Source organism: Sceloporus occidentalis, unplaced genomic scaffold, assembly GCF_023333645.1.
Source record: "Sceloporus occidentalis isolate IW3139 unplaced genomic scaffold, rSceOcc1.0.p SCAF_543, whole genome shotgun sequence".
Taxonomy (NCBI): Eukaryota; Metazoa; Chordata; class Lepidosauria; order Squamata; family Phrynosomatidae; genus Sceloporus; species Sceloporus occidentalis.
The window spans coordinates 47789-62338 of NW_028317523.1; the positions used below are offsets into that span (position 1 = coordinate 47789).

The 14550-nt window shown below is 45.8% G+C and overlaps 5 pseudogenes; all 5 read left to right on the forward strand.

The window, feature by feature from the left end:
- Positions 1–10663: 10663 nt before the first annotated feature.
- LOC149271175 (5S ribosomal RNA) lies at positions 10664–10782 on the forward strand (annotated as a pseudogene).
- A 187-nt stretch (positions 10783–10969) lies between these two features.
- On the forward strand, positions 10970–11088 carry LOC149271176 (5S ribosomal RNA; annotated as a pseudogene).
- Positions 11089–11611: 523 nt separating this feature from the next.
- Positions 11612–11730, forward strand: LOC149271177 (5S ribosomal RNA; annotated as a pseudogene).
- A 192-nt stretch (positions 11731–11922) lies between these two features.
- Positions 11923–12041, forward strand: LOC149271178 (5S ribosomal RNA; annotated as a pseudogene).
- A 1761-nt stretch (positions 12042–13802) lies between these two features.
- Positions 13803–13922, forward strand: LOC149271179 (5S ribosomal RNA; annotated as a pseudogene).
- The last annotated feature ends 628 nt before the right edge of the window (positions 13923–14550 follow it).

Here is a 14550-nt window from a genome sequence, read left to right on the forward strand (position 1 = left end):
AAAAAACGGTTTCGGGCGGCCCCTTGGCTTGGGCCCCCCTTCCACCGGGTCCCGATTTCGGGCGGCCCCTTGGCTTGGGCCCCCCTTCCACCGGGGCCCGATTTCGGGTGGCCCCTTGGCTTGGGCCCCCCTGCCGCCGGGGCCCGATTTCGGGCGGCCCCTTGGCTTGGGCCCCCCTGCCGCCGGGGCCCGATTTCGTGCGGCCCCTTAGCTTGGGCCCCCCTGCCGCCGGGGCCCGATTTCGTGCGGCCGTTCGCTTGGGCCCCTCTGCCGCCGGGGCCCGATTTCGTGCGGCCCCTTGCTTGGGCCCCCCTGCCGCCGGGGCCCGGTCGCAGCCGCGACCCCTGCAACCCCGGTAGGTACGCCACTGGGGAAGGGGCTTGTTTATTAAGCCTTTCCAGGTCGTATAAACGAAGAAGGAGAGCCTGTGTATTGCCTTTCTTTTCACGTTCACGTTTTAAATGAGAGGCGATACTAATGAATTTACCGCGCACCACCGCCTTATGGGCATTCCAGAGTGTGGCGATGGACGTGACTGAGTCTATGTTTTCTTGGAAGTACATGTCTAAATGCGATTGAATGTCGGTAGTGATGGAGGAATTGGTAAGTAGGGAGTTGTTAAGGCGCCAGGAGCCTTTGCCCGTAAAAGGGTACGGAGTATTGAATGAGACATGGATAGGTGCATGGTCGGACCAATTAATAACGTCGATGGAGCAGTCTCTAATCGATTGTAGTAAAAACTTATCAACAAAAATAAAATCAATTCTTGTATATGACTTGTGAACTGCAGAAAAAAAGGAATAATCCCTCTCAGAGGGGTGGCGGAGGCGCCAAAGGTCATAAAGCTGGTAAGAATGAAAAACTGAAGTAAGGGACGTGGCTAAAGAGCGCACTTGAGTACCATATCTACCCGAGGGAACAGCGGACGTATCAAGAATAGGGTCAAGAACAGCGTTAAGGTCGCCACAGAGGACAAGATAGCCCTTTTTAAAGGAATCAACCTTAGCTAGCAATTTCTTAGCAAAACGAAGTTGTGAAGTGTTAGGGGCATAGAACGAGACCAGCGTGTAAGTAACAGAATTAATAACACAATTCAAAATCAGATACCTCCCCTGGGGGTCTGCAAACATGTTAAGTAATTGGAAAGAAAGGCGGCTTGAAATAAAAATGGAGACCCCTGCCTTGCATGTGTTAGCCATGGAGTGGAAATGCCAAGGGAAATCCCGCGCAAAAAAAGTATTCGGTTTGGAACGTTTAAAATGAGTCTCTTGTACGCACAAAATTTGGGCATGAGCTTTCTTGGCCTCAGAATACAACATTCTCCGTTTGTGTGGAGTATTAAGGCCATTGACATTGACCGATAGCATGTTAAGAGACGACATCACATCAGGTAAAGATAAGTGCGGAGGAGTAAGGCAGTACTAACGAAAACAGGCAAGTGTCGTGTGGTGCAAGAGCAAAGCAGACCCCCAGAAGAGGAAACACAATAGATAATGTGAAGGAGAACCGCGTCCAAAACAAAAATATATAGAATCTTTGCGGAAAAAAGTAAATAAAAAATGTGTAGATAATCTGCTCGCTGCTGCAGAACCGTCACAAAACAAGGAATAAGGCAAGAAATACAGGTGTCGATGTTGCCCCAGAGGGAAGTCACACCAAATAGGAATACCCCAGAGAAAGAAATGCCGGGAGAAAATAATATTAACAAAAAAATACACAGAAACCGAGAACCAACAACGGTGAATGTAGTGGGGAAACAAAATGCGACCCATGTTGCGAAGGGACGCTTCTTGGGGGGGGGACCCCGACTGTGTACACCAACGAACCGTGGACACAGGGAGGTAGGGGGGAATACCCTCACAAAAGCAGGGAGGACTCCAACTCTCAATGGCCATCAGAACAATAAAAAAAAAGGGTCAATACATTTACCAGGTGAACCAAAAATAGATAAACGGACCTAAAGCATAGAAGGAAGTGCATAAGTATAGCAGCTACCGGATTCATGGTCGAGAAGCCGATCGGCTGAGGGGAACGGTGTCCCACTCGCGCTGCAGGTGTTTTGGTGGGGAACGTCGTGATGGGGAGCTGACCGGAGCGAGGTGTGGCGTCGCGGACTGTCACGATCCGGGACGGTCTCGTCCCGAACCGCAGCGGAGCCATTCTCCCGAGTACCCGCGGATAGCGGGTACTCGCCACTTACCTTCCCCGGTGCCCAATCTTCGGTGCCCGCGTCCGGCGGGCACTCGGGGTCTGCTACTCCCCATGCCGCCCCTCCAGAATAGGGAGGAGGAGCACGCACACATACCACGCCCCCTCCCTCTCTCTATGCCTCAGTAGAGATCATGCTGCACGCACAGCTCCACGTCATCAGCTGGGGGCGGGGCTTGGAGAGGCGGCAAGTTTAAAACCTGAGCACTGACACTCATTCAGTGCTCGGTTGTTGTTCCCAGCTGAGCTGTTCCCTGCTGCATATTGAGTTTACTCCTGTTTTGGTTTGTTCCTGGCTACTCTGATATCTCCACTCCTGACCCGGCTTGTCTGATTACCCTCTCGTTGCTGACTCGGCTTGTTCCTGTTTACTCTGATTTCTCCACTCCGGACCTGGCTTGTCTGAGGATCCTCCTGTTGCTGATCCATTGCCTTACTCCTGACTACGTTACCTTCTCCATTCCTGACCCGGCTTGCTCAACTATTCTTTGGACTCTGTCCGAACCGTTCCTGTTGCTACCTTTCCTGCATACTGGATTCCTTACCTGCATTTACCAACAGAAACATTACATAACAACCGAGCCCTTATGGAATCCGCAGGTTTGGCTGAGGCTGTGGCCGCACTTACCCAGCAAATGGCCGTGTTTAATCAGTCACTGCAAGATGTTCAAGCAGGACAGCTTCAGATACGCCAGGAGATGCACCAGAGGCAAGGCAGCTCTACCGCTCAAGGCGATCCTTTCTCGGCTCCTTCTATGGCACCTGAATCCATGACTCTGCAAGGAGCATTTGCACCTGAACCTCAAATTCCTATGCCTGAACGTTTCTCCGGTGACCGTAAGAAATACACTACTTTTATGATGTCTTGCCAAATTATGTTTAATTTAAGACCACGTACTTACTCATCGGACTATATAAAGATCCATACGGTTATTGCACTATTGTCAGATGAACCTCAACTTTGGGCTCACCACCTACTTCGTAGTAATAGCTCTATTTTAGAGTCATGGGGCTCCTTCCGCCAAGCTATGGACGCTCTCTATGAGGATCCCTTCCGATCCACTTCCGCTACCAGCACCCTACGGGCACTTAAACAAGGTAAAAGACCTGTGGAGGAGTATATTGCTGAATTTCGTCGGATCTCTATGGAGACATCCTGGAACGAACCTGCACTGCATGATCAATTTCGGTTAGGATTGGCAGAGAATATTAGGGATGAACTGGCCCGCACCAATATACCCAATTCTCTGGATGAGTTTGCTAACCTAGCCATTCAAATTGACCGTAGGCTACGGGAAAGAAAGGCCGAAAGACAAACCACCTCCTTCTCAAATTGGTCGTCCATACGGCAGACAGTCAAGGTAACCCCTAAGGACAATGGGGAGGAACCAATGCAATTGGGCCTCATCAGGGGACCTCTATCAATGGCTGAGAAGGAGCGTCGCCGAAGCCTGGACTTATGCCTGTACTGCGGAGGTAAAGGTCACTACGCCAATGAATGCGGAACCAAGACACGTTCCCCTAAGGGTAAGCAGAACCCTCGGTTTATGCAAACTAACAAGAGAGCATCCTTACACTTCTCCAATCACTTATCCCTTTCAATATCTTTACAGTGGAAAGACGAACCCATCAACCTTTTTGCCATGATTGATTCTGGTGCCAGCAGTAATGTTTTGGATGCTGACCTCATACAACGCCTGGGAATGACCACCAGGGAGAAGACATCACCTATTTTTCTTCAATTGGTAGACGGAAGCCCTTTAAAGACTGGTCCTATTACTAAAGAGACTGTACCTTTATGTATGCGTATTAGTCCTACTCATATGGAGGAGATTATATTTGATGTGGTGCCTTCTCCTGTTTTTCCAGTCATATTGGGTCTACCCTGGTTAAGGACTCATAATCCTGTTATCAACTGGGAGACCGGTGCTGTACGGTTCACCTCTAATAAATGCTCACAACACAATCAACCCTCTTTGTCTCTTAATGTGGCTCATGACTTTAGTTCACTGCCTATACCTAAGATACCACCTCAATACTCAAGATTTTCTGATGTGTTTGAGAAAAAAGGAGCTAATGAACTACCTCCCCATAGGGAGTATGATTGTCCGATAGAATTGTTCTCCGGTGCTCCTATTCCTTTTGGTCGCATCTATCCAATGTCTGAACCGGAACTAGTTACGCTCAAGAACTATATCGACGAGAATCTGGCCAAGGGATTTATAAGACCCTCTACATCACCTGCCGGAGCAGGTATTTTCTTTGTTGCTAAAAAAGATGGTGGCCTTCGCCCCTGCGTGGACTATCGCGAGATCAACAATATAACCATCAAGAACCGTTACCCTTTACCTCTAATATCTGAACTTATGGAACGCGTTCGCTCTGCCTCTGTGTTTACCAAAATCGATTTACGAGGAGCCTACAACCTGGTCAGGATTAAGGAGGGACACGAGTGGAAGACTGCGTTTAGATCACGATATGGTCACTTTGAGTATTTGGTGATGCCTTTTGGATTATGTAATGCTCCTGCTACCTTCCAACATTTTATGAACGATGTATTCAGAGACATGTTGGATCAATTTGTCGTTATCTACCTGGATGATATTTTAATTTACTCAGAATCTTTACCGGCCCATCGAGAACATGTATCCAAGGTATTGATGCGTCTCAGAGAGAACCGATTATATGCCAAACTTGAGAAATGCGTTTTCGAGACTCAATCAGTGGAATTTTTAGGTTTTATTTTGTCTCCTACAAGGGTCGAGATGGATCCAAAAAAGATAACCACGCTCCTTCAATGGCCCCCTCCTACAGACAGGAGAGGAGTTCAAAGATTTGTGGGTTTCGCTAATTTCTACAGAAAGTTCATCAGAAACTTCTCTAAAGTCATTCAACCAATCACATCACTCACGTCCATCAAAAGGAGGTTCGTTTGGACTGAATCTGCACAAAGAGCATTTGAGTTTCTAAAGGAGAGATTCACTTCGGCACCCATATTGATTCTTCCGGTACCACAACGACCATATGTACTCGAGGTAGATGCGTCTGATTCTGCGATAGGAGCAATCCTCTCCCAAAGAGATGAGTCAGACAACCAACTTCACCCAGTCGGATTCTTCTCTCGTACACTTAACCCTGCGGAAAGAAACTACGGGGTAGGGGAGAGAGAGATGCTGGCTTTGAAACTGGCACTGGAGGAGTGGCGACATTTATTGGAGGGTACTCTTCATCCCATCACTGTTTACACGGATCATAAGAACATGGAGTTTTTTAAGACTGCCAGACGCCTGCAACCCAGACTTGCCAGATGGTCTTTGTTCTTCTCCCGCTTCCAGTTACACATTACATATAGACCAGGTTCCCGTAATACGAAGGCTGATTCGTTATCCCGTATGTTCGAGAGACCCACATTACCCTCCCATGACGAGAACACTGTATTACAATCAGGACATTTTCTAACGCTAACACGTTCTCTATGGGATGAACTTCGTTCTCTCTCCTCCCACCTAAATCCATCTGATTTCCCTCAACTACAGTGCCGAGGAGGGTTGTACTATCACAAAGATGCAATTTACACTCCTCCTGAAATACGTCTTACGATATTGCAACATTTTCATGATACCCCTGCAGCTGGACACGGGGGCATCACACAGACTATTGACCTAATTCAAAGAACCTTCTGGTGGCCTGATCTCAAGGAAGACGTTTTTAAGTTTATACGATCCTGCAATATATGTGCTCGTTCCAAGGGTTCTCACCATAAGCCTGCAGGTTTTTTGTGTCCTCTGCCAGTACCGGTGCGGCCATGGTCCGACATTTCCATGGATTTTATCACGGATTTACCTGAATCTAATCAACACACCACTCTTATGGTGGTCGTCGACAGATTTTCGAAGATGGCTCATTTTATTCCTGCAAGACACTTACCCACATCTGAAGAAACAGCTACCTTTTTTGTGAAAGAAATTTTTCGTCTTCATGGTCTACCTGAAAATATTGTTTCTGATCGAGGAACACAGTTCACGTCACGAGTCTGGAAGGCTTTTTGCGAGGAATTACACATACAGCGTTCTTTATCTACTTCATTTCACCCTCAGAGCAACGGACAGACAGAACGAACGAACCAAACTTTAGAACAATATCTCCGTTGCTTCACGTCTCACCTACAAGACGACTGGTATCAACTCTTACCACTGGCAGAATTTGCCTACAATAACCATATTCATTCCTCGATACAGATGTCCCCCTTCTTTTCTAACTATGGCTTCCACCCTTCCATGCTTCCTGGCTCCCCCATCTCCAGTGCAGTTCCTGCTGTAACCAATCAGATCTCGAGGATGACTAATATTTATCGGGACTTACGTACCACCCTTATCAAATCTCAACAACGTTACAAATTCCAGTCGGATAGACACCGTAGTGTCACACCTGCATACAAACCTGGGGACAAGGTATGGTTATCCACTAATCACCTCAAATTAAGTTGTCCCTCCAGAAAACTAGGACCCAGGTTCGTGGGTCCCTACACAATCCTACGAATCATCTCTCCCGTGGCAGTTGAACTAACGCTCCCCCCTTCTATGCGGATTCACCCAGTATTCCACGTATCCCTTGTGAAACCATGGATTGAGAATCCTTTTCCAGGTAGACACCCAGATCCTCCTGCTCCCATCGTCGTCGACGAATCTGATGAATATGAGGTTGAGCAGATTATGGACTCCAGAAGATACAGGGGTCGTCTCCAGTACCTCATAAAATGGAATGGATACGAAGTGAATGAAAATTCTTGGGAGGATGCCAGGGAAGTACATGCCGATGAATTAGTACAGGACTTTCATTCCCTTCATCCTCACAAACCAGGTCCTTTGAGAGCCCGGAGGTCTCTCTTTAGGGGGGGAGACTGTCACGATCCGGGACGGTCTCGTCCCGAACCGCAGCGGAGCCATTCTCCCGAGTACCCGCGGATAGCGGGTACTCGCCACTTACCTTCCCCGGTGCCCAATCTTCGGTGCCCGCGTCCGGCGGGCACTCGGGGTCTGCTACTCCCCATGCCGCCCCTCCAGAATAGGGAGGAGGAGCACGCACACATACCACGCCCCCTCCCTCTCTCTATGCCTCAGTAGAGATCATGCTGCACGCACAGCTCCACGTCATCAGCTGGGGGCGGGGCTTGGAGAGGCGGCAAGTTTAAAACCTGAGCACTGACACTCATTCAGTGCTCGGTTGTTGTTCCCAGCTGAGCTGTTCCCTGCTGCATATTGAGTTTACTCCTGTTTTGGTTTGTTCCTGGCTACTCTGATATCTCCACTCCTGACCCGGCTTGTCTGATTACCCTCTCGTTGCTGACTCGGCTTGTTCCTGTTTACTCTGATTTCTCCACTCCGGACCTGGCTTGTCTGAGGATCCTCCTGTTGCTGATCCATTGCCTTACTCCTGACTACGTTACCTTCTCCATTCCTGACCCGGCTTGCTCAACTATTCTTTGGACTCTGTCCGAACCGTTCCTGTTGCTACCTTTCCTGCATACTGGATTCCTTACCTGCATTTACCAACAGAAACATTACACGGACGCATCTGTTGTGAGAGAGAAGCCCCATTCCGCTAAGAGCCGCAGGCCTTCCGACGGAGACTTGATGGTGTAGGCTGCGCCATCTTTGGTCAGCAACAAGCGCGTGGGAAAGCCCCATCTGTAGAGAATGTTGTGCGAGCGTAGAGTGGAGGTGACCGGCAGGAAGGATCTGCGTTGGCGAAGCGTAAATTGCGAGAGGTCTTGAAAAAATTGTAGATGGGCGAATTGGTCAGGAAGATCCCGTTTGCGATGCACCTTTTGCATCAATTTTTCTTTCAGGGCATAGAAGTGAATTCGGAGAATGACATCGCGTGGAGGAGAACCTTGCAATGTTGACGGGCGAGGCAGTCGATGGATCCTATCAATGTGGACATCGTCCGATGGCAGCAAATCCAGGAGGGACCGTATCATGTCGGAAACGTAAGTACGAAGCTTGTCAGGAGTGACATCTTCGCTAATGCCCCGAATACGGAGGTTATTTCTTCGTGAGCGATCCTCCAAGTCGCTAAGTTTAAAACGAAGACTCTCCACTTCTGCTTGCAGAGACGAGCAGGCATCCGCCACCGAGTTGTGGGCCGAAGTAAATTCATCCATCTTATCTTCCAGATGGGATGTACGGGTGCCCAACTCCTGGAGATCCGTATGAATTTTAGAAAGTGCGTCCGACATATCAGATTTGAAGTGTTGCCGCATCTCCTCCAAAAGTCGCTTCATGGAGGCAACAGTGATGTTGTCATCCCCAGGGCTCGGAAGTGGAGGAGAGGGAGAGCGTGATGTAAGGCCTACTGCTGGGCCTAGTAGGGCATCCGGGCATTCTCCCTCATCACTGACGGCCTGTAAAGCGCGGGAAGGTGCTTTCCCCCGAGACTTCGGCTCAAAGAAGGTAGGTGTAGCGGAGATAATTTGTTTCGGTTTGTGTGCCGACATCCCAGCGACAAAATAGTTAAAAAAAAAGGACCGAAAACAACAAAAAATAAATAGTTATATTGGTAAATGTAGGCCAAGAGGTGGAGGAGCTCCCACTACATGCGTCCTAGTCGGTCGACATCCAAACCCCGCCCCAACCTAGTCATTGTTTAGGTTTATGATAGGTCATTAGTAGCGTCACATCATTTTAGGCTCGTGATGACTCATTATAATAGGATAGACTAGTCATTGTTAGTTGATAGGTCATTGTGACAGAACCCGCCATCACTGGGGCCCCTGGAGAGGCCTGAGAGCCAGCCTCCTCCCTATCGACTATGGGCCCAGGCCTTGTAGAGACTTCTGTGTGTGGATACAGGGGTTCAGTCTGCTGATGTACCCCATGTTTTAGCACTCAGAGTCTCAGAACTGTAACGTCAGCTGGACATCCTGTGGTAGGAAGAAGGCTGATTGTCTTAGCATTGTTGATTGTATAGGTGTGAAGTGTTTCCCCTGTTATTGTGTGAGTTAGCCCTTGTCTTAAGACCCCCTGTAGGTATGACTTGGTGTCACATACCTAATTATCCATTACATAACAGGTAGCTGTTAATCCTGTGAGCTCCTGTTATCCCTGTGTCCTGGCCATTGTCTGTCTCAAGCCAATTATATGTCTATCGTCATTCCACGTCTACGTCCCCAGTTAATGTCATTATTTATGTCTCGTGTCATCCTGTCCTTCCCCCAGATATTGTGTTGCAGGATTTGATCTAATTACTTCCTTCCTGACATGGTTATTGGATCATGTGATATTTGTCTTGCCCCTTTTCTACTTGTGTATATATAGTTCTGTATTTGGCTTTAATAAATGAGTCCTGCTTTCACCTAAACATGAGTGTTGTCTGATGTTTGGGGTGGGCTGGAGCCACACTGTGTAGCTAAGCTTCGGATAGCCACAGTGCCAATGCGGCTTCGGTGCAGCGACGTCCCTCCTTCTATCTACAACGCTGGTTCTGCCTGGTGCTGAAGGGGTTACTTGTTGGTGTCCCGTCAGGAGGAAGCAACGTTTGGCGGGAGTACCCAGTCGGGGTACAGGTCGGTCCCGTCACAGTCATTAGTAGTAAGACAGAGCCATCTGTTGCTCAAGTAACATGTCCTTTGTGTTGTTGAGTTTTGTCTCCTGTAGTGATCGGGTTTAGTTCATTCTCTAACTACGCATTGTGGAGGTAAGAAGTCGTGTATTTCTGGTAAGGCAGTTAATGCCAGTCTGTATTTGTCTTTTCTGTTTTTTATTCAAACCCTAATCATTGTAACTATTTGTTTCTGTAGAAATGTTTCTTTTCTGTTTTTTATTCAAACCCTAATCATTTGTTTTTTATTCAAACCCTAATCATTGTAACTGTTTGTATCTGTAGAAATTTTTCTTTTCTGTTTTTTTATTCCAACCCTAATCATTGTAACTGTTTGTTTCTGTAGAAATTTTTCTTTTCTGTTTTTTATTCAAACCCTATTCATTGTAACTGTTTGCATCTGTAGAAATTTTTCTTTTCTGTTTTTTTATTCAAACCCTCTTTCAGTTATAAATATGCCCACTATTTGTAAAAACATGTAGCAACATATAAAATACCTAATATAAACGTATTTTGGTACGGTGAATGAGACCAGATACGTGTCAAAAAGGGTTATTAATCGTATTTTGGTACGGCGAATGAGACCAGATACGTGTCCAAAAGGGTTATTAATCGTATTTTGTTACGGTGAATGAGACCAGATACGTATAACAAAAGGTGTGTGTTTAATTCATTATAATTAAATAGGTTTATAATCAGAAATTGAATGAAATCAAGCGCGTATAAAAAAGGGCGCGGTTATTCAAGATCAAAGGGGGGCGTGGCACCTGTCAAATTAAGTTTGACAACATATATACCTTCTTACTACTAGCAGCAGCAGCAGCAGAATAAGAGGAGTAAAATAAAAGGCTTTCGCACCTGCAGCCATACCACCCTGATAGCGCCCGATCTCATCTGATCTTGGAAGCTACGCAGCCTTGGGCCTGGTTAGTACCTGGATGGGAAACTGCTTGGGTATACCAGGTGTTGTAGGCTTCTTCTTTTCTCACAGTCCGGGGAGAGCTTTTTGCCATGTGTTTCTTGCTCATCATCAAAGCTTTCAACCCTTGTTTGAACCTTCTAACCTTCTCACCTTCTCTGTCCTGTACCAGGGCTTATAATTCTTTCTGACGACAAGCAGCAGCAGCAACCGAATAAGAGGAGTAAAATAAAAAGCTTTCACACCTACAGCCATACAACCCTGAAAGCACCCGATCTTGTCTGATCTTGTAAGCTAAGTAGGCTTGGGCCTGGTTAGTACCTGGATGGGGGACCACCTGGGAATACCAGGTGTTGTAGGCTTTTTCTTTTCTCACAGTCCGGGGAGAGCTTTTTGCCATGTGTTTCTTGCTCATCATCAAAGCTTTCAACCCTTGTTTGAACCTTCTCACCTTCTCACCTTCTCACCTTGTCTGTCCTTTCCCAGGGCTTATAATTCTTTCTGTCTGACGACAAGCAGCAGCAACAGAATAAGAGGAGTAAAATAAAAAGCTTTCATGCCTGCTGCCGTACCACCCTGAAAGCGCCTGATCTTGGAAGCTAAGCAGGCTTGGCACTGGATGGGAGACCACCTGGGAATACCAGGTGTTGTAGGCTTTTTCTTTTCTCACAGTCCGGGGAGAGCTTTTTGCCATGTGTTTCTTGCTCATCATCAAAGCTTTCAACCCTTGTTTGAACGTTCTCACCTTCTCACCTTCTCACCTTCTCTGTCCTGTCCCAGGGCTTATAATTCTTTCTGTCTGACGATAAGCATCATCATCATCATCATCATCATCATCAGCAGCAGCAGCAACAGAATAAGAGGAGTAAAATAAGAAGCTTTCACACCTCCGGCTATTCCACCCTGAACGCACTCTATCTCGTCTGATCTTGGATGCTAAGCAGGCTTTGGCCTGGTTAGTACCTGGATGGGAGACCACCTGGGAATACCAGGTGTTGTAGGCTTTTTCTTTTCTCACAGTCCGGGGAGAGCTTTTTGCCATGTTTCTTGCTCATCATCAAAGCTTTCAACCCTTGTTTGAACCTTCTCACCTTCTCACCTTCTCTGTCCTGTCCCAGGGCTTATAATTCTTTCTGTCTGACCACAAGCAGCAGCAGCAGCAACAGAATAAGGGGAGTAAAATAAAAAACTTGCATTCCTGCAGCCTTACCACCCTGAAAGCACCCGATCTCATCTGATCTCAGAAGCTAAGCAGGCTCAAGCCTGGTTAGTACCTGGATGGGAGACTGCCTGGGAATACCAGGTGTTGTAGGCTGTTTCTTTTCTCACAGTCCGGGGAGAGCTTTTTGCCATGTGTTTCTTGCTCATCATCAAAGCTTTCAACCCTTGTTTGAACCTTCTCACCTTCTCTGTCCTGTCCCAGGGTTTATAATTCTTTCTGTCTGACGACAAGCAGCAGCAGCAGCAACAGAATAAGAGGAGTAAAATAAAAAGCTTTTACACCTGTGTGAAAATTATAATTCAAATTAGATATATATATCACAATAATAATCAATAAAAAATATTATTTATTGTAAACACAATTTATAAAATATCTATAGGAGTCACACAGTGCATGATATAAAACACAAAATTCTTAAAACATGTCAAATTGAATCAGTTCCAATTACAATATATTATCGATATTATCAATATGAATTACTACTTTATGAGTCTAACACACACAATTAATTTCCATCCCACTCGGCAACCAAAAATGATAATCAGGGCGGTAATAAAAAGATCACTAACTCTATTATATTAGTTCAACTAATATGACAGATTAAAATAATTTAATAATGTCTAAGAGTATTTAGTGAAATTCCTAATAGATGCAAATAATGTCAAACTTCATCTACAGGTAAAAATACCTTTTCATTATTGTCATTATCACTGGTTATAAGCTGCAGTCTCACAAGCCGTCATATACAATAATGCAATATATTATTTATTTCCCAGAAACAGGGAATTCTATATGAAGAAGACAAAATTTATCTCTATTCAGCATAATAAAACAATCATATTTACCACCACTTGTTGCTGTTGTCCTACTGGTCCTTGTAGATGTTAATCCAGGTTCAGTGGCAAGAAATTAAGTGGAAAGAAATATACTTTCTAAAAGTTATATAGGTTGGGACTCAAAGTAATTCTAAGAGTAAGATTATGGTGCCAGGATCTTGAGATTCCAATTCTCTGGGGTAAATTTAAATGAGTCCGTCAGGGTCTGTCTGTTTCAGGTCCGTTTCTTTTTTAAGGTCCGACCCTTAATTATTAAAAACCTAAGCTTTTAAAGACAGGGCTTATTATCATAGCCTCCACCTCTTGATTGGAATTCTCCAATCATAATGGTGGGTTTTTCCCATTATAATTAGGACTTCTACTCGTATTTACATCGTTGTAATTTCTTAATTTACCTGTGAGAGACGCTCTGGTCTAAGAAATAACTTAAGACCATTACATATGTGTTAGGAATTTATCCTTGGTCACCTTATCTTTAGACGTTACCTCCTAGATAGTAAATCAGGTCTTTGTAGTCACCCATATCTCCAGACGTTGCCTCCTAGGTAGTAAATTAGGTTTTGGTGGTTTTACGACGTATCCCCCATTCCAATTTACATTCCTAAGGATATGTAGTGTCTACTCCTTAACTTTCTCATGGAAGATAACGTTAATTGGATCATATATACTGAAACATCTATATACATGAATACTTCTTTGCTCTCAATTATAGAGGGAACAAAGATAGAAAGAAATAATCATTATATGATTAAGTAAAATAAAATGGCTTTGACTCCATTTTGTGCTCATGTAAAATACAGAATATATAAAATACATGTTTTCTATCATAAAATATCTGACACAGTTCGGGGAGAGCTTTTTGCCATGTGTTTCTTGCTCATCATCAAAGCTTTCAACCCTTGTTTGAACCTTCTCACCTTCTCTGTCCTGTCCCAGGGCTTATAATTCTTTCTGTCTGACGGCAAGCAGCAGCAGCAGCAGCAACAGAATAAGAGGAGTAAAATTAAAAAGCTTTCACACCTGCAGCCATACTACCCTGAAAGCACCCGGTCTCGTTTGATCTCAGGAAGCTAAGCGAGCTTGGGACTGGTTAGTACCTGGATGGGAGACCACCTGGGAATACCAGGTGTTGTAGGCTTTTTCTTTTCTCACAGTCCGGGGAGAGCTTTTTGCCATGTGTTTCTTGCTCATCATCAAAGCTTTCAACCCTTGTTTGAACCTTCTCACCTTCTCTGTCCTGTCCCAGGGCTTATAATTCTTTCTGTCTGACGGCAAGCAGCAGCAGCAGCAACAGAATAAGAGGAGTAAAATAAAAAGCTTTCACACCTGTGGCCATACTACCCTGCAAGTGCCTGATCTCGTCTGATCTCAGACGCTAAGCAGACTTGGACCTGGATGGGAAACCGCCTGGGAATACCAGGTGTTGTAGGCTTTTTCTTTTCTCACAGTCCGAGGAGAGCTTTTTGCCATGTGTTTCTTGCTCATCATCAAAGCTTTCAACCCTTGTTTGAACCTTCCCACCTTCTCACCTTCTCTGTCCTGTCCCAAGGTTTATAATTCTTTCTGTCTGACGACAAGCAGCAGCAGCAGCAGCAGCAACAGAATCCCTGACTGCCACTAGCTGGCCGATCACTGTCCAATCCTCCCTATTCAATGAAGATGTAATCCCAATATTATGCTCTGAGGCAAGATTATGGATTGCCCTCTGCTGCTCCAAAATCCTCTCCAGCATCTCTAACGTGGAGTTCCACCGCGTACTGACATCC